Raw genomic sequence first — 19,431 nt, 5'->3', positions numbered from 1 at the left:
CATATTCCTTTCGTTCTCCTGCTTCTCCCTCTTGTCTTCTTCCTTCTCGTTCTCAGCTTTCTGCTATTTTTCTTCCCAATTCTCTTTTCATCTCTCACTTCTGTTTCCCTTCCTATATATATTTTCTTCTCCTCCTCTTACTCTGGGGGCTTCGTGGTGCAGTGGTTAGAACACTCGGCTCACAACCGAGAGAGCCCGGGTTCGATTCCCGAAAAAAATAAAGTGGTATACTATTTTAATGCTACAAATACCAAGAACACATAGATTTAATTCTATTGGTATTTTTTTTACCATTGAGACATCTCGCTCCGTACTGCGTTTAGTATTGTTGCAAGTGACAAGGAACTGGGATCGATTAAGTTTTCACTCCCTGGACTTACTCCTCTGCTGTAAAAAAAAAAAATAATAATATTGATAAATAAAAAAAAAATAAAGAAAACTTGGACTTTTACCTGCAATGAAAAAAAGAAAGAAAAAACTTGAAAGAATTAACTGTTGCTTCAGACATCATGGGAAAAAACAAAAATTAAAAAACCAATGAATTATAATTATTTTCTATTATTATTATTATTTACACAAAACATCGGGAGAGAGGTTAAGAGAAAAGGATGACCCATAGTCTCTCTCTCTCTCTCTCTCTCTCTCTCTCTCTCTCTCTCTCTCTCTCTCTCTCTCTCTCTCTCTCTCTCTCTCTCTCTCTCTCTCTCTCTCTCTCTCTCTCTCTCTCTCTCTCTCTCTCTCTCTATCACCACCCATGCACCTTATCCCTCACTCACCCTCCTCATCACTCTCAGCCCTTCGCCCCATCTCATATCACCCTCCCCCTCCCCCCCAGCCCCTTCCCCCCGCCCCTCCCCCCCGCCCCCCCCCCAGATTGGCCCCTTAATCCCCCCGCACAGACGGTCGGAGGCATCGGCGCGGTGGCAATTATTGGGGGAAATCATCGTGGTCATTATACTTCCCTCCCTTCGTCCCTCCCCACCATACTTGTCCCTCCCTCCCTTCTTTCCTCCCTCTTACACTATCACTCTCCCTCCCTCTCGCTCTCTCCCTCTTTCTCTCCCTATTTTTCCCTCTATCATCGTGTGCTGCTGTTTCTCTCCCTTTTTTCCTCCCTCCCTCCCTCTCTCCCTCCTTCCTTCATAGTCTCTTCTCCATATGTAAAGATTCTCCTCCTCCTCCTCCTCCTCCTCCTCCTCCTCCTCCTCCTCCTTCCGTTACTAATCTCCACCACCCTTCTTTCCTCCCTTCTTCTTCCTCCCCCTCCCCGTAATTGCACTCCCTCGCACCCCTGCTTAACATTCCCTCACTCTCCCCTCTCCCCTTTCTCTCCCCTTCCTCCTCTCCCCTCTTCCTCCCCCCCTCCTCCACTCAAGCAATGTTACTCCCCCCCTTTGCGATCCTACACATGTTCATCTCCCCCCCTTTTTTTCTCCCTCCTCCTCCTCCTCCTCCTCCTCTTCTCCTTCTTTTTCCTCCCCCTTGATCACCCTTCTCCTTTCTTCTTTTTCATTTTCTTCTTTTTTTCTTTTCTCTTTACTTTTCTTCTTGTTTTTCCTTCTCCTCCTCCTTCTCCTCCTCGTCCATATCGTTCCCTTCTCATCCATTTCTGTCATTCTCCTTTTTCTTCTCCTCTTCCATTTCTTCCTCCTTTTCCTCCTCCTCCTCCTTTTCGTCATACTCCTCCTTTTCCTTCTCCTCCTCGTCATCATCCTCCTTTTCCTCCTTTTCATCGTCCTCCTCCTCATTTCCCTCCTCCTTCTCCTGATCCAGTCCTCCTCATCAACAATCCAACCTTCGAAAATTGTCTTTCTTTCCTCGCGAGCCTTATACTTTTCCCGTCTGGCTGCGCGTCGGTCATTTGCATATATCGACTCACCTCGGTTGGTTCTGCCTGACTATTGATCCTCCCCCCCGCGAAGATATCATATTACTGAATGCCATCACTGCTAATACCGAGACTCGTATATCCGCGGCCTTGAGAGATCGCTTGACTCAGGGGCTCAGAAATAAATAAGAGATATGGAGAAGCCGTTATTTCCACCCATGCATGAGGGCTAGTTTATTATTGTTATTTGCTGAGACTTATGTGTAATCTTGTATACCCTGTTGTTGTTGTTGTTGTTGTTGTTCTTCTTCTTCTTCTTCTTCTTGCTGTTGTTTTGTTTAGCTTCCAAAATATGTCATCTATATGTTTGTTGCATTCTATTACTGCCAAGATGATCATTTTAATCGTAGTTCTTCAGACACAACACTGAATATAATCCCTCCATGTGTTGACTGTTTTTTTAATCCTACCTATCGATGACCTCTTTTCAGTGTTGCTTTTGTGATAGTAAAGGTAAAGTTGGAAGCATATACATTATTGCTACGCGTGGCTTCGGTGCGAATCTCCGTCTTACTGGTCTTTGTTACACCCTCGAAACTGATATTTTTTTCCCCTAATATGGATGGCCTCGAAGTTTTGTTAGTTAGTTGTTAATTAGTTAGTTCTTAGTGTTCGTTAGCTGTTCGGTGGTTAGTTGCTCCTTTCTCTTGCACTTCCTGAGTTGAGCACGAACGTTCCTGAGTTGAGCACGAACGTTCCTGAGTTGAGCACGAACGTTCTTGAGTTGAGCACGAACGTTCCTGAGTTGAGCACGTACCTTCCTGAGTTGAGCACGTACCTTCCTGAGTTGAGCACGAACGTTCCTGAGTTGAGCACGAACGTTTCTGAGTTCATCACGGACGTTCCTGTCAGTTGCATGGTTACGAACTTGACCTCGTTAAAGTGTTACCTTTGCTAAAACTTGACCCCAAAATTGACCCACTTCAGAGTTGGCTTCTCGCACAATCCCTTACCGTATCCTGTTGTATTGCTTTTATCCTGTCCATCCCAAATCCTGACCCTCCTGATTTACATTCATGCATCTCAGATCTAACCTTTTTTTTTTGCTACTTTTCTTAGTCAACCCCGAAATCAGAACTAAACACGACACAGACATCCCTCTACTGCAATCCCAAACCTCACCCTCTCAGTCCCATCCACGCAGCCCCTCAAGACAATGCTCCCAGGCACAACAAACCTCATTTTCCCCATCATCACCTCGGGCCACTACACCCCTCCCCCCGTCCTCCTCACCCCCTCGGAGCCGCCCTACAGGATCTGGCCGCCCCTCCGCTGCCCCTCCACGCCGCCCCAGGGGAATGTCCCGTGACGATTATCTTTCTTATTTATTCCTTCACTCCACTCCCATGATGAGATTTCCTCCCTCCCTTTCTTCTGGCAGGCAATATTGTGGGGCGGAGGCGAGGGGAGGCTGCGGAGGCTGCTATGGGTGGGATTACGGCGGTGAGGGGCGGGTGATGTGGCGTGGGTGATGAGGTCAGGCTGTTGTATGGTGGTGGTGATGTGGTAAATGTGGTGGAGTGTGGTATGGTGGTGGTAATGTGGTTAGTGTGTTGTATGGTGGTGGAGGTGATGGTGGTGGTAATGTGGTTGGTGGGGTGGATGCTGGCGGTGGTGGTGGATGTGGTGGTGGTGGGTGATGGAATGAAAGGGGATGAAGGGCCGTGATGCTGTGTGTGTATGTGTGTGTGTGTGTGTGTGTGTGTGTGTGTGTGCGCGCCCGCGAGACCCAGCTGGTTATTGTTAGGGGGAAAATTGATGTAGACGACCGGGAATTCCCCCAAGAAAGTGTTTGTCCAAAGCTAAAGCGCGCGTGTCTCGTGAACGGCATCCCTTAACAAACAATTCCATGGCGGCGCTGTTACGCATTCACGTCACTCCCTGCTCATTAGTCATTGTTGCTGCGAGGTGATTCAAGTAGACGAGAGACGAGAGAACCATTAATGTGAAAGGAGTCAATTTCACTTCTTTCCGTCTCCCTCCTCACCCCTTCAATCACCTGCCCCCCCCTCCCCTCTCCACCGCCTCCCCAACCCTCTCTCTCTTATCTCCCCTTTCCCCTCACTCCGCCCCACCCACCTAACTTGCCTCCCCCTCCCTCGGGACCCAGTAAAGGCACTTGACATTCATCTTACAACAATAGGGAACGGAAGGGGCGGGGCGGGGAGGGGAATCGCGTGCCGGCGGTGGTGAGGTGTGGAGGCGAGCGGAGGTTTAGCGGTGATCACTGTCTTGAGGGCCCACTGCATCCTCCTTATTCCCTGGCCATCTCACTCGTGCACGGGAGGTAAATCTTCCTTTCACCCCGTAACCTGCAGCTCACTAAGTCAGTTCGCCGCCCAGATAGTGAATATTTGTGGCCGCGAAGCAGGGCGGTCAGCGGTGGCACGTGCGCCGCGGAACACGTGTTGGGGCGGCGTGCTGAGTCACGGCACGCCGCCCGCGCTCCGCCGCTCCCACAGTGTTTCGTGCGACGCGTCCCCCGGCGAGCACGAGCGAGCGATTACAGAGGAACAAGAACGATCGTTTAGCAGACTCTTCGTCCTCAAAGGCTGATGGAATGTCCGTTTGTAATGAGAGTGAAGGCACGGCCGCGCCCGAGGGAGCTGTACCCTGCGCTGCACCGGGGGGGAGGGGGGGGGGGGGGCGCCGGGATGGAAGGGCTCAGTCACGATTCTCTTGAAATATTCACCGACGCGCCGCACTGCACCCAGAAGCGGGTTAGTCGGTGCCGCTTTCAGACATGTGATGAAGCCGCCTCTGAACGGCTCTCATCTCGGCCTTTGATGGTTTTCTCCCCTTTCTCTTTTCCCCGCTTCGTGGTGCAGTGTTAAAGAGAGACATATTTCGACGTTCTTCGGTGAATACCAACAGAATCTTGTGCCGAGACACCGAGTTCTGCATCCTATATTTTTTTGAGGGTGGGGTCAACGCCAAAAAATAAGGCCGTTTTACCTATCAGCAGATGTTAAAATAAAGTTGTACGCCGTTCTTCTGAGTAAGGCAAACATTAAAGACAAAGATCCATATTTTTAAACTTATCGGACTCCTATGACGACCATTTTCCAAGGCCAGAGGGAAGATTAACCGGGTTTTCATGGGTGATTATCCTCTTCAGTATACAGAGACGTGTAAAACAATCACCGGGATCACAAAACAGTACATGGATATCCCAACAACATCTACGAGAGGCTTTTCAAACGGGCGTATATACTGAGACTAAGGTCAGTATCATAAGACACTTTGGCTTCTCACATCAGCTATTTCTAAAGGTCAAAGAGGGAGTCAGTCGGGTTCTAATGCGTGTTTTTTTAGGTTCACGGTACAGAGGAAGGGTCAAACTACCACCAGGGTCATAAAACTACTCCTGGAAATGCACACAACTCCTATGAAAGCCTTGTCAAATATGTGTTCTTGGGCGGCGAAATGTTTTATAATACAACCCTAAGTACTCAGATATTTAAGTTAGATTTAACCACCAACATTGAAGTGGGTCGACATTGAAAACAAATAAACACAGGAAGGCATATTCATTCCCGCCGGAGCCGCCTTGCCCTGGTCTTCCCGGCCCCTGAGAAACCCTTGAGCCTGGCCGCCTAATGCACGCCATCTCGCGGCGGCCCTTCACCAGGTCGCCGCCTCTTGGTTCACATTAAGCAAGCGAATTGAGCCGTCCTCCTCCTGCCGCTCTAATCCCGTCAAGAGGTGTGTGTGTGTGTGTGTGTGTGTGTGTGTGTGTGTGTGTGTGTGTGTGTGTGTGTGTGTGTGTGTGTTCGCCGGCCCACGCTTCTGGCATCCTGAGTGGGTTAATAAAGACCTAAAACAGAAGAACCGCAAGTCGCCTTTTTACGCAACAGAATCCTTCTCCGCGACCCTCATTTGTTGCTCTTACTAAGTCTCCTTGGTCTCGGTCGCCCAGGAGAGGAATCACAGAGGCGGCGGCTTAAGCTCACGTAAGATGCTTAACATGTAAAGAGGCGTCCAGACATAGGATCAAGGACGCCGTGTGTGTGTGTGTGTGTGTGTGTGTGTGTGTGTGTGTGTGTGTGTGTGTGTGTGTGAGGCGAGGGAGGGAAATAAAGTGAGGAGGAAGAGGAGGAGGGAAGCTGCTGTGAGGAGGCAAGACAGACAGACACGGAGATAAATGAAGGAGGAGGAGGAGGAGGAGGAGGAGGAGGAAGATGAAGACGACGATCAAAAGGAGTAAAGAGAGAAAAGATGGAAGATTCAGAACGTCGTCTTAGTCGTTCTCTCTCTCTCTCTCTCTCTCTCTCTCTCTCTCTCTCTCTCTCTCTCTCTCTCTCTCTCTCTCTCTCTCTCTCTCTCTCTCTCTCTCTCTCTCTCTCTCTCTCTCTCTCTCACACACACAGCTGTCGACAACACGCCCTTCGTTTGCCTCACAATCCTGTTGGTTGACGACGCAGCAGGTGGAGGTGTGTGGGGGGGGGAGACAGGGGGGGAGGGGGCTGGGGAGAGAAGGAGATTGGGGAGGTACGGATTGGGGCTGGATGGAAGCTCTTCAATGGATGGGGGGGAGGGAAGGGAGAGGGGGGGCTGGGGAAGAAGGGGGCTGGGAGTGTTTGGAAAGGGAGATCTGAACGCCGAACGCCTGTCACCTTCCCGTCTCAGGAACGTGACGAGGCGGAGACGAGGTAAAGACGTGTGTGTGACATGTGAGGGGAGGTTGTAATAATAATAATAATAATAATAATAATAATAATAATAATAATAATAATAATAATAATAATAATAATAATAATAATAATAATAAAACGGTTTATTGCATGAAGTACCAGGCAGCCCTAGAGCCGAAAATATACATCAAAGGAAGATGAAAAGAAATGAAGGAGACGAATGAACAAAATAATATGATTGAAAATAAAAAGGAAAATAGAAATAACAACAATAGCAATAATAATAGTAAAAATAATAATGAGAATGTGTGAGTGAGTGTGTGCCGTCCTTATGATATCCCAACACCTCTCTCTTTCTCTGGGCTTCCATTAACCTGGTACCAGCGGTGGGCCAAATTTTTGTCATGATATAAACCCCCCAAAATAGATGATACATAAACTGATCACAAATGCGTTGATATATATTATGAAATGGTTTGTGTGAGTGATGATTTTTTTCTCATTTTTCTCGCTTGGAGGGGCCTTTAAGAAACATGATCCCCGCAGCTACCGGGTTAATTAATGACAAACACCTTCTGCCTGATTTCTTTGCCATCAAGTTCTTTCTCGACCTTCATGATTCAGCTACCGGGTTAATGACAAACAGCTTCTGCCTGATTTCTTTGCCATCAAGTTCTTCCTCGAGCTTCATGATTCCTGTTCCACGCTCTAATGTGTCACTAAAACCATCACAACCGTCACTATCATACTACCATCATCCTCTTCATCATATCCATCATCAGTTTTATCATTACTAGTATCATGGTCACTGTTATCATCATCACCTTTGCTATCACCATCATCTTCATTTCCATCACCACCATCATCATCACACGTTCAACAATACTGCCAGAACCGCCACCCCTCTACCTTTCGTCATCACTCTCCATCCACCCCCCTCCTTCCCCGCCACCAGCATCCTCCCTCCCCTGCCAGAACAGCCTCTCTCCACGTCAAGGACTCGTCGCCCGCCGCACCATCCACGCAACACACGCGCGAGCTCACAATTGATCCGTCAAAAATCAACAGAATATTTCCCTTCCCTCACTCCCTTTCCATTTTCCCTCGCGCTGGAAACTTTCCCCGCCTTGTTGACTCAGCCGAGGACCACCACCACCACCACCACCACCGCGCTGCCTCCCCTGTTCCCGTATACTCCAACATACCGGCGCCTCTGTACCCCCGTTTGTAAATCCCCTGGTAGAAGTTGTTCGGATTTCCATGGACTGTTTAGTGATGGAAGTGATAGTTTTACACTGCCTCTGCGTCATCAACGGGGGAAACACTCATCAAAACCCGGTTAATCTTCTCTGTGACTCTGGAAAATAGTCGTGATTTTAACCCAGTACGCTTAAGAGTATATGGACCCTCTGTTGCTCCTGTTCCCGTTCCCATTCCTGCCGTGTTCCCTGGATCTGAAGGCGTATTGTTGAAGGGAGAGGGATAGGAAGGAAGGAGTTCAGTGGAGTAATGATGCTGTGAGTGGCTGTATCGAGATGGTGGTGGTGGTGGTGGTGGTGTGTGTGTGTGTGTGTGTGTGTGTGTGTGTACCCGAAAGTTTCATAATTCATCCTCTCTCTCTCTCTCTCTCTCTCTCTCTCTCTCTCTCTCTCTCTCTCTCTCTCTCTCTCTCTCTCTGATGCGGGTCCTCGCTATAAGTAAGTTAAAATTGATATTAATCGAGCCCGGTCTGATGTACTGAAGAACTAAACTTTGCTCTTAAAACTTTTGTGTCTCGTCGTAAGCGTGGGCCTGGTCCGTCCCTCGCCGCGCCGCCCCCCGTAATGTATTCACCGCCTCGGCCGCCCTCTGTCCCTGTACGCCCGCACGCTTCCAATATCCGGACCTGAAGAAGAAAAGTTGATAAGATCGATAACCCTCAAAACCGTATTAAAAACCAGCACCGGAACGCACCGCCGCCGCTTTGATAATGCCGAGTTCATTTGCTGGTCTAATAATTACGTTTCTCATGATCAAAAGCCGTTGTTAGCATTATCCCGAACACCGGGGACACGATTATGGCGGAGTTGTTACAGGGGGAGATATAGTTAGTGTATTGTGTTCCTCCCTGTCTCTTTCAGGAACTGCATAATGGCGTTTGCTATGAGACGGAGAAGGGACGAGACGAGTTCAAAGCTATACGTAGTGGTCTCTTTTTCAACAAGCTACTCTCTACTCTCTACTCTTTCTCTCTCACTTTCTCTCTACTCTATTCTTGTGCTGCCAGCGACCTCGTAACGCTATCCTTCTTTTTGGGGAGTGGAATAAAGAAGAGGCGATTTGTGTTCGTTGTTTTGCTTTTGTTTCGTTCTGAGAGATTGGAAGAATACTGAATACTTGATACAGTGAAGTGAATATGTTGAATTTTGATTGGGAAACTGCTGTGTGTATGCTGGTTTTCTTATTTCCCTTCTCTCTCTCTCTCTCTCTCTCTCTCTCTCTCTCTCTCTGGTAGTGTGGGGTGAGGCAGTGATGAGATGACAACGTGGCCGGGGGTGGCTGTAAAAATATGGAACTCTTGAACTTGAACTTGAGAGAAAAGAGGAAATATGATATACACGAATTTCCCCTTTTTTACAGATTACATTCGTCCTTTTACAGAGGGTATTCGTTGCTTCTCTTGGATCAGTCTTTTTGCTATCTTGTTATTGTTATTTGAATGTTCTTTTTGATAGACTTATATTGTTTGACCCGTTATATTTGTCCATAGACTATGATTTGTCTTGAGTGAAGTTTATGTTATCATTTTAATATCGATTCCTTGTGGTGGGTGATTCTTTCTTTATCTGTAAGTGATCAAGCCTCCTGTCGATATCCTACCCCGGTTTTATCTTTGTTCTCTTATAGTGAAGATGTCTGTTCCTTCCTTCCTCCCTCCCCCTCCTCCTCTTCCTCCTCCTCCTCCTCCTCCTCTTTCCCTTTGATCGTTCTCTTCATCCTCCTCCTTCTTCTTCTCCATTCATCTCCCGTCTGTCAAGCCTTTCCATCTCACGCATCTTTTTCGCCTTTCTCTCCTCCTCCTCCTCCTCCTCCTCCAGTCAACACACTCGCCTCATCTCCCATGGTATTTCCCTCCCTTTCCTTCATCTCGGCGAGGCTAACGTTCAATTTCCTGGCTCGTTATCAGATGCGAAGATCATGTAAACTCCTCATTACGTGGAAGAGTATTGATTTGCATGTTTGTGAGGTTGCGAAAGTGTTTTGAAAAAGGTATATCTCGTGTGTGTGTGTGTGTGTGTGTGTGTGTGTGTGTGTGTGTTGCCTCGTGCCTCCACAACGCACACGAACGTAAGGAGATCAAGTTGCAAGCCTCACATAAATTCCCTTTTCCATTTGCCCGCCACTCCTGGAAACGAACGAAAGAATAGATAAATGAATAAATGAATAGATGAGTAACTTTATGAACCAGCAGATAGATAAATGAGTAAGTAAATGAGTAAATAGATAAGCAAACAAAAAATGAAAAGCTATGTATGAGTAATTGAAATAAGTGGACAAATAAAAAAATAAAAACATATCTCCGTAAATACTCCCACCTGGAACGCCATCATCACCACCACCACCACCGCCACCACCAAACCAAGCATCACTATTCTCACTACCACCACCACCACCGCCACTACCACCTCCATCACCACCATTTGTCATCATAACCACTGTAAACAAGAATTCTACTATCATCACCACTATACCAAAACCACCACCACCACCACCACTACCACCATTACTACCATGACAACCACCACAAACAACCCAGCTACCATTATATCATTGCATCCTAGCCACCACCACCACCACTACCATTACCCCCACTACTACTACTACTACTACTACTACTACATCACTTCTATCACCAATACCAACACCACTACCACTGAACGTAACTACCACAATTTGATCGAACTACCATCACTGCCATTACAACCATCATCACCAACATCTGATACCATCTTCATCACCACTAACAGGTTTTTCTTTTCTCCCTTTTAACTTCTTTTTTTCTTTTATCTCTTGTTTTTCTCTTCCCTCTCAAACCACTTGTTACGGTCTTGCCTTTTCAGTTCACGTCACGCCTCTCCTTCGCGGCCAGCAGCACACACACACACACACACACACACACACACACACACACACACACACACACACTAACCTCGCCCCTACCTTCATTCTCCCTCCATTCACGTTCTAACTTGTCAACCACTTACCACTTTACACCAAGCATCGTAAATATTAGTCCGAGTCAGTCTACCACACACTAACCCTACCATCACCTTCATTTTGGCTCAGTTCCTCCTTTCTATCGTCAACGCCCACCTGGAGAATGTTATTATGTTACCTGCTTAACACTTTCCATCTTTGTTTGTTTGTGTTTGCTTCCCCGTCACCCAAAGTATCATAAGTTTACAACCAGGGTTACTCATTCTCAAGCTAACCGAACACCAGCCTCAGCCTCACGTATTTCAATGTTTAATTAATATGTCAGTGTCGAGCTCGAGAGTATTATCATATCAACTACTTAATACTGTACACATCCGTCTGGGTCTCGAGCAGAAAACATCAACTAAACTCACACCTTAACTCAAAAACATCCTTAATTCTCTCTCAATTCACGCTCTGATATGCCAGATTCCACTACGAGTGTTATTATATCATGTACTCAATAATCTACACACTCGTTTGTCCCTCGTAACCCCAAAACATCGTAAATTTCAACCCGGGTCACTTAAACTCACACCTTAACTCAAAAACTTCCTTAATTCGCTCTCAATTCACGCTCTGATATGCCAGATTCCACTACGAGTGTCATTATATCATCATAATAATCTACATACTTGTTCGGCCCTCGTAACCCCAAAACATCGTAAATTTCAACCCGGGTCACTTAAACTCACACCTTAACTCAAAAGCTTCCTTAATTCTCTCAATTCACGCTCTGATATGCCAGATTCCACTACGAGTGTTATTATATCATGTACTCAATAATCTACACACTCGTTTGGCCCTCGTAACCCCAAAACATCGTAAATTTCAAACCCGAGTCATTTAACGTCTCATTCAAACTCGATAACTTGCTTTATTCTCACTCTCTTCACGCTCTGATATACCAGCGTCCATCATGAGTGGTATTATATAATCTACTCAATAATCTACACACGCTTCTGACTCTCATGCCCACAAAATATCGCAAATTTCAACCTGGGTCACTTAAACTCAACCCTAACTCAAAAACTTGCTAAATTCTCCTTCAAATCACCCTCTGATATGCCGGCGTCCACCACGAGTGTTATTATGTCATCTACCTACTCTTATACGCAATAGTCTGGCCCTCGTCACATCAAACATCTCCCAGAGTGCCAAGGGGGGGAAGGGGAGAGAAGCGAGGCACTGCGGTGGGCGGTGTGGGCCAGTGTCGCTCCAGCTGTGTGAGTGGGAGGTTGTCTGCGCGCTGCTCCCTCCCCGACACACGTGGGACTCGGATCCTTGTGAGGCCCCAGTTTGCCACATTTACCAGTGACAGTGACGCCCCCGGGAATACTGTGAAGGCTAGGCTACGGTGACGCACGAGACAGAGGACGGTCACGTGTCTCCTCGGCGTGGTGGGGTGTGTTACGTGTTTGTGACGGACTGTTTACTGAGGCGTCCAGCTGGTGGGCCTCTCGACGCCCCGCCCTTGGTCCAGGTTGGTGCTAACTCACTGTACTGTAACTTGACGCCGACGGCCCCGTTTCTGGAGTAGGGCGTTACGTGGTGTTGTTTATCTCTACTTCTCCCAACTGTACTTGTGAAGATCGTTGAAGAGATTGTATATGGGCCGTATTACTAAACATTTCGTTGCCCAAGAACACCTAATTAACAAGGCTTTCGTAGGAGTTTGGGGCATTTCCAGGAGTAGTTTTCTGACCCTGGTGATAGTTTTGCCCTTCTTCTGTACCGTGAACCTAAAGAAACACTCATTAGAACCCGATTGATCCCCTCTTTGACCTTTAGAAATACTGATGTGAGAAGCGAACTTGTCTTACAATACCAATCATAATTATATGTGCCGTTCTTGAAGCAACATTCGCGGGTTTAAATCAGTGTTTTGGGTTTGTTCGTTTTGTTTAACATAAGAAGGATGTTAATGTATGACGGGAATTTCCACACTTCTGTCTTAGGAACTTAACTTTTAGTCCTATCAGGCAAAAGTATTAGATGTAATGTTCTGTTCGTTTATTGTTAAGAGGTAAACACTACAGCAATATTATCTGAATACACGAGAATCTCCACTTGTTTTTAGGTGACTCAAAGCTGTAGGAATACCACTTTTACATCGTGACTCTGTTTCCTTTGATAGAGATGTCCATTATTTTTACATTGCACAAGTTTTATTAATAAGTTCACTCGATCTCAGGTTCTAGAGAGAATATTCCAGAGGTTCAAACTTTACACTCAGTCTGCGGGGAAGAGAATAGGTTTTGTGATGCTAATTAGCTATTCTCTTTAATGAGCGTCTGCTTGCCACCCGCAGCTGTGTTTTGTCGGCTAATGGAAGGCGGCGTGCGCGCTCCATTTGCTTTAATTAATCTCTTCTAATCGAGTAAATTATTGTTAGTGGGGAATGATTTCAGTGACTATGGCGAGAAACATACATTCTCTCTCTCTCTCTCTCTCTCTCTCTCTCTCTCTCTCTCTCTCTCTCTCTCTCTCACACACACACACACACACACACACACACACACACACAGAGAGAGAGAGAGAGAGAGAGAGAGAGAGAGAGAGACAGACAGACAGACAGACAGACAAACTAATCAAGGTATTTTACGCTGACATCAATTCACGCAACTTAGCCGAGCGTTCAGAGTGTTGCTAGAGGATGTGTTGCCGGGACTCACCGTGACCGATACGTCGTTGAATCAGGTGTGTTCCAGGTGTGTTGCAAGGCCCGATGATAACACAAAGGGACAGGTGCGAGAGTCTCAATGTGTAGCGGAAGGTGTTGTAATACTCTTGTTATGGTGATTAAGTCCGTCTTCTCTAACTCTGCTTCCTCTTCGTCTTCTACCTCTAACTCTGCTTTCTCTTACTCCTCTTCCACCTCTAACTTCACTACCTCTTACTCTTTCTCTTCCACCTCTAAATCTGCTTTCTCTTACTCCTCCTCTTCCACCTCTAACTTCATTTCCTCTTCCTCTTCCTCTTCCACCTCTAACTCTGCTTTCTCTTACTCCTCCTCTTCCACCTCTAACTTCACTTCCTCTTCCTCTTCCACCTCTAACTTCACTTCCTCTTCCTCTTCCACCTCTAACTTCACCTCCTCTTCCTCTTCCACCTCTAACTTCACTTCCTCTTCCTCTTCCACCTCTAACTTCACTTCCTCTTCCTCTTCCACCTCTAACTTCCCTTCCTCTTACTTTTCGTCCTCGTCCTCTTCCTTCTTTTCTTTCTCCTCTTCCCCCTCCTCCTCCTCCTCCTCCTCCTCCTCTTCCTCCTCCTCCTCCACTATATTTTTAATCAGTGTCATCATGATCTCAACTTCTCTTTTTTCTTTTTAACTTTGTTTTTTTCAATTTTCTTCTTCTTTTAAACTTTCCTCTTCTTCCTCTTCTTCTTCTTTCATCCTTCGTCTTTTCTTCCTCTTTGTCTTCTGCTTCTTTTTCTTCTTCGTTTTCTTCTTTTTTACCCATTTTTTCTTCATTCTGTTGTTTTTGTTATTATTTTTTCCTCCTCCTCCCCCTACCCTCCTCCTCCTCCTCCTCCTCTTCTTCTTTATAATGTAACTCTTCTGTATCCTCTTCCTCCTCCTCCTCCTACCTCACCTCTCAATCCTCCTGCTCATCTTTCACCACTGCCACCTCCTCCTCCTCCTCCTCCTCCTCCACTTCGTCTCAAAGAAATCTCACCTAATTAGAAACTGCGTGGGAAGTATTTCAAGACAACGGATGTGACACACTCGAGCATAAACACATTCCCTGGAGATGAAAGGTCGTGTTGACGCCTTGAGAGAAAACACTAAGAAAAGGGCGACATAGTTCTTATTATTTTGATATTTTCTTTTTTTCGAAGTTGCATTAGAAGATTCGAGGATGTGTGGAAAGCTTTGTAGAAACAGTTTATTAGGTCACTTTTGATGCACGAAAGGAGAGAGAGAGAGAGAGAGAGAGAGAGAGAGAGAGAGAGAGAGAGAGAGAGAGAGAGGGGCTGATTTTTTTTTTACAGCAGAGGAGATAGTTCAAGGACGTAAAAAAAGAAAACAATAATAAAAAATAAAAAAATCCCGCTACTTACTGCTCCTGAATAGAGTACATAGGAGTGTCCAAAAAGAGAAATGATGTCAATATTTTCCTACGTTAGGCAAAACTTGACAGAAGGCGAGAGGTTACGTTTTAAAAGCTTTGCAGAAACATCCTTTTGACTTAAGAAGGAAGGTCACTGGGTTGCTAAGACAGACACGGCTTAGTTAGTTGGATTACAAACACTTATTGCGATCTTAACTTCGTCTCCTTAGCTGGTACTTTACTTAAGATGCTTTTCATTTATTTTCCTATAGTGAGCGGAGAATCCCTTTATATCTTTTGGTAGGGGAAGATCAGTATTATCTTTCTTCAAACACTTATATTAGTCTTCTATATTTATCCTCAATCTCCCTAAATGCGGTAGAGAGTGAGAAAGAGTGACTTTTCATCCTCATCTTTTACAGCAATAGTCGAGGTCTCAAGTGCTTTGATTTCCCTCCCAGAGCAATCTATTTTCTTACTTTTTTTTCCTCTTTCATCTTCTCCCTTCCCTGGTTCGCCTCCTCTTCCCTGCCTTCCTACTCCATTAACACTGTCCCGCTTTTTTCCTCCCTCTCTCTTCTTTTCCTCCTGTTTCCTTTCCTCCTATTACTACAACTTCATCTCTTCCTGTTCTTTATCTCCTCTCTTCCTTCCTACTCCATTAACACTCTTTCCCACGTTCTCTTCAGTCTCTTTCATCTCTCTCTCTCTTCCCTCTTCTCCTATAACTAACACTTCTCGTATTACTTCTCCTTACCTTAAAACCTCTCCCATTTCCCTCTCAATCTTTCTTCTGGTTCCTCTTCTCCTCCTTCCTCTCCTTCTCCTACTCATTCTCCTTCCTTTCTCTCCCTCATCTCCCTGTCCTCCTCCTCATCCACTTCTTCCTCTCCTCCTCCCTCTACTACTCACTTCATCTCCCTGTCTTCTTTGTCATCCACTTTATTTCCCTTCTTCCTCCTCCTGTCTCATCTCATCTCTCCTCCTCTTCTTCCTCTCATCCGCCTCTCCATCACCCAATCATTCTCTGTCTCCCTTCTTCCTCAGTCTCCCTTCTTCCTCAGTCTCGCTTCTTCCTCAGTCTCCCTTCTTCCTCAGCCTTACAGTCTCTTCCAGCAAGCACAGAGTTATTAGGAAGATGAAGTAACCTAACTCATGGTGATCCAAAGAAGAGGAGTAACTATGTCATTTTGTAACGCATCAACACGAGGTCGTATTTTCATTTTATTTACGCTTTCTTTAACCATATCGAGTTTAGTGTGTGTGTTTGTGTGTGTGTGTGTGTGTGTGTGTGTGTGTGTGTGTGTGTGTGTGTATGTGTGTGTGTGTGTCCGTTTCACCTTTGCATGTCTGTTACTATTATTTTATTTTCGTCCACCTGCAATTTTCTTTATGGCATTCTCTCTCTCTCTCTCTCTCTCTCTCTCTCTCTCTCTCTCTCTCTCTCTCTCTCTCTCTCTCTCTCTCTCTCTCTCTCTCTCTCTCTCTCTCTCTCTCTCTCTCTCTCTCTCTCTCTCTGTCTGTCTGTCTGTCTGTCTCTGTCTCTGTCCCTTTCTCTGTCTCTCTCTCTCGTAACTCTAATGGATCCAGGTACAATGACATTTTCCACGTATTGCATCACTAACGATTTCATTAGGGAGTGAAATAAGCCCGCCAATACCTGCTGTGGGCCGCGTAATGGCATAAGCTCCTCCCGCCCCGTCACCATGGCCTAATTAGGTGACCAGTAAGCAAGAGTATTGTAGCATACTGATGGGGATATTCAAGAGGAGCCTCGTTCATTTGTGGGGCTGTGAGCTGTGTATCATATCGTTTTAGTATATTGGGTGTTCCGGGTATACAGATAGACAGACAAACAGAAAGATAGACAGATAAGGATTTTAGTATATTGGCGTGTTCCGGGTATACAGATAGACAGACAAACAGAAAGATAGACAGATAAGGATTTTAGTATATTGGCGTGTTCCGGGTATACAGACAGACAGACAAACAGAAAGATAGACAGATAAAGAGAAAGACAGATAGACGGATATACAGACATAGGTACACGCACACAGACAGATGGAAAGATAGACAGATAAAGAGAAAGACAGATAGACGGATATACAGACATGCATATTCACATAGGCACAGACGGAAAGACAGTAACATATATACGCACACAGACAAACAGACAGCCATAAAACCAGACAGATAGACAGATAGGTAAATTGACACCGAGAATGACAGAAACAGAAACACACAGACGAACAAACAAAGAGTGAGAAAAAAAGAGACAGACAGAAGACCAAACAAACAGAAATATAGAGAAACTGACAGATAAAGACAGGAATAAGCACACATAAACAGAGAGAGAGAGAGAGAGAGAGAGAGAGAGAGAGAGAGAGAGAGAGAGAGAGAGAAACATGCCGTCGAATAGACAAACAGACAGGTAGACAGACAGAACAGACAGTCAACCACAAGCAGGCAGGCAAAGTGACAAATAGACTTCACACACACACACACACACACACACACACACACACACACACACATACACACACACACATACACACACACACACACACACACACACAGCGAACCCCCACCCACCAGCCTCTGCCATTCACACAATTTGGCTGCCTCGTGACGGGCGGCGGGGCGGCAGGAAGGGAATGCAGGGCCGAGCAGGGGGAAGCTGAGCGCCGCGTCTCCGTGCACCATAACAGGGAGAGCGAGTGTGGCGCCATTACTCCCTTAATTGTGTCCCAACTGGGTTAGAAAGGCTTTAGGGGACGCCCGTGTTAGGTCAGATGTCACCGCCTCCTCTTCCTCCTCCTCCTCCTCCACCTCGTCTCCTTCCTCACCCCTTTGCTATCCTCTCTGTTTCCCCTCGCCAACAGACATGTAGCCTTTCATTATGTTCCTCTCTATGGTTTTTCTCTTTTTTTAACGTTTTTAGTAGTTTCCCCTTCCTCTTCTTCCTCCTCTTCCCTTTCCTTTGTTTAAGTCTCTCCTACCCTTTGGAACGTCAACAAGAATAGTCTCTCATAATGTTCCTTTATTACAGTTTCAACTTCGAATATTCTTACCATGCTTAGTTTTCCGCTCCTCCTCCTCCTTCCCCTCCTCTTTCCCCTCCTCCTCCTCTCCTTCCTCTTCTCTCCGTCTCCCCAACCCAACGTCAACAAACAAACACACTTGCATCATGTCCCCTTTTTTTCTCGGTTTTAGTTTCCCATATCCTCACCATGTCCTCCCGTTTTCTTTGTGTCGGTCCAGGTGTGTAGGACTTAACGTGTGCCGGGAAAGTATCATCGTGGAGTGTATTACTGATGTGCCTCTATTGTTGGTGTTTAATGTCCAGTGGTTATGAGTATCGCCACTGTAGGTTGTGTTCCATGGTGTAATATCCGCCGCTGTTGGGTTCTAATGCTGGGGTTGGTGGTGGTGATGTGGCTCGCGTTTGCTGTCTGCTGGTGGGTCGCTCTTGATTCTTAAACGTCGTGTAAACAGCAATGTGGCTGATTTGTCTTTCTTGACCCGTTTCTCAAGGCATGGTTAGTATTTGTTTTCCGTTTTTTTTACAACAAAGGAGACAGCTCACGGGCACAAAAAAAGGAAACAATAATATAAAAAGCCCGCTACTCGCTGCTCCTAAAAAGAATCAAAAGAGAGTGGCCGAAAGAGAGGAAAGAGGGGTTTGAGTTTGTGTTATGTCGATTAACTGAAAATCCAACACTCCCAAGCAACTCTGTTCTAAAAATGGAACCAAAAAGATAGACAGACAGACAGACAGACGGCAGACAGATGGGAGTAAGTTTTCTTGTTGGCAGTGAGGGGCCGGCTGACCTTTTGGCTGTCTCCTCGCGGGCCGCCGGTCATCAATCCTGGGACAGTGCCGCGTCGGGAACGAGGTCACGGTGATGATGGCAGAGGGACCGTTTTTTTTTTTTTTCTCTCTCTGAAGGCGATGGTCATTTTTTACTAGACAACAATATCCCTAGTATTTTTTTTTCACGGTTGGTGTTTGTGGTACTCTGGTTTTCTCTCTCTCTCTCTCTCTCTCTCTCTCTCTCTCTCTCTCTCTCTCTCTCTCTCTCTCTCTCTCTCTCTCTCTCTCTCTCTCTCTCTCTCTCTCTCTCTCTCTCTCTCTCTCTATCCATCTATCTATCTCTATCTATCTATCTATCTATCTATCTATGTATCTATGTATCTATCTGTGTCTATCTATCTATCTATATCTATCTATCTGTATCTAACTTGCTATATAAAAAAGGATATCTGGTAAAAGCCTCAGTTATGTAAGAGATTAACTTTTCCTCATTGTCTTCGGGATTATAGTTTTTCCCACACGGTCACTCGCAGCGTTTCGAGAGCGACTCTTCAGCTTTAAAAGACAAAAGTTTATAAACTCTCTCGATGATTTGTTTTCCCGTGCCGTGCTTTAAACATATAACGTGTGTCTGGCGCGTCAGAGATTTCGGTGACATACTCGAATCAAACCTAAAGTTGTCCCGGCCATTCAGGGAGTTAGAAGAAAAGCGAAGAGAAGTTTGGTTTTGAACACTGAAAAGCATCGTTGAATAAGGCGCAGCTGGAATACCGACTCATTAATACAGGGTTTATAAATTGT

The 19,431-nt window shown here is 45.9% G+C and overlaps 1 protein-coding gene across 1 annotated transcript in view; it reads left to right on the top strand.

Annotated features, from left to right (window-relative positions):
- Window positions 1–11,714: 11,714 nt before the first annotated feature.
- LOC127003818 (LHFPL tetraspan subfamily member 7 protein-like) overlaps window positions 11,715–19,431 on the top strand; it is a 66,876-nt gene continuing 59,159 nt past the window's right edge. Inside the window, exon 1 of the mRNA XM_050870877.1 lies at window positions 11,715–12,241. The gene's annotated coding sequence lies outside the window, so the exon portion shown is untranslated. The remainder of the gene's footprint in view (window positions 12,242–19,431) is intronic.

Source organism: Eriocheir sinensis, chromosome 26 (genome assembly GCF_024679095.1).
Source record: "Eriocheir sinensis breed Jianghai 21 chromosome 26, ASM2467909v1, whole genome shotgun sequence".
In the NCBI taxonomy this organism is placed as follows: Eukaryota; Metazoa; Arthropoda; class Malacostraca; order Decapoda; family Varunidae; genus Eriocheir; species Eriocheir sinensis.
This window is presented reverse-complemented; position numbering and strand designations above follow the sequence as displayed.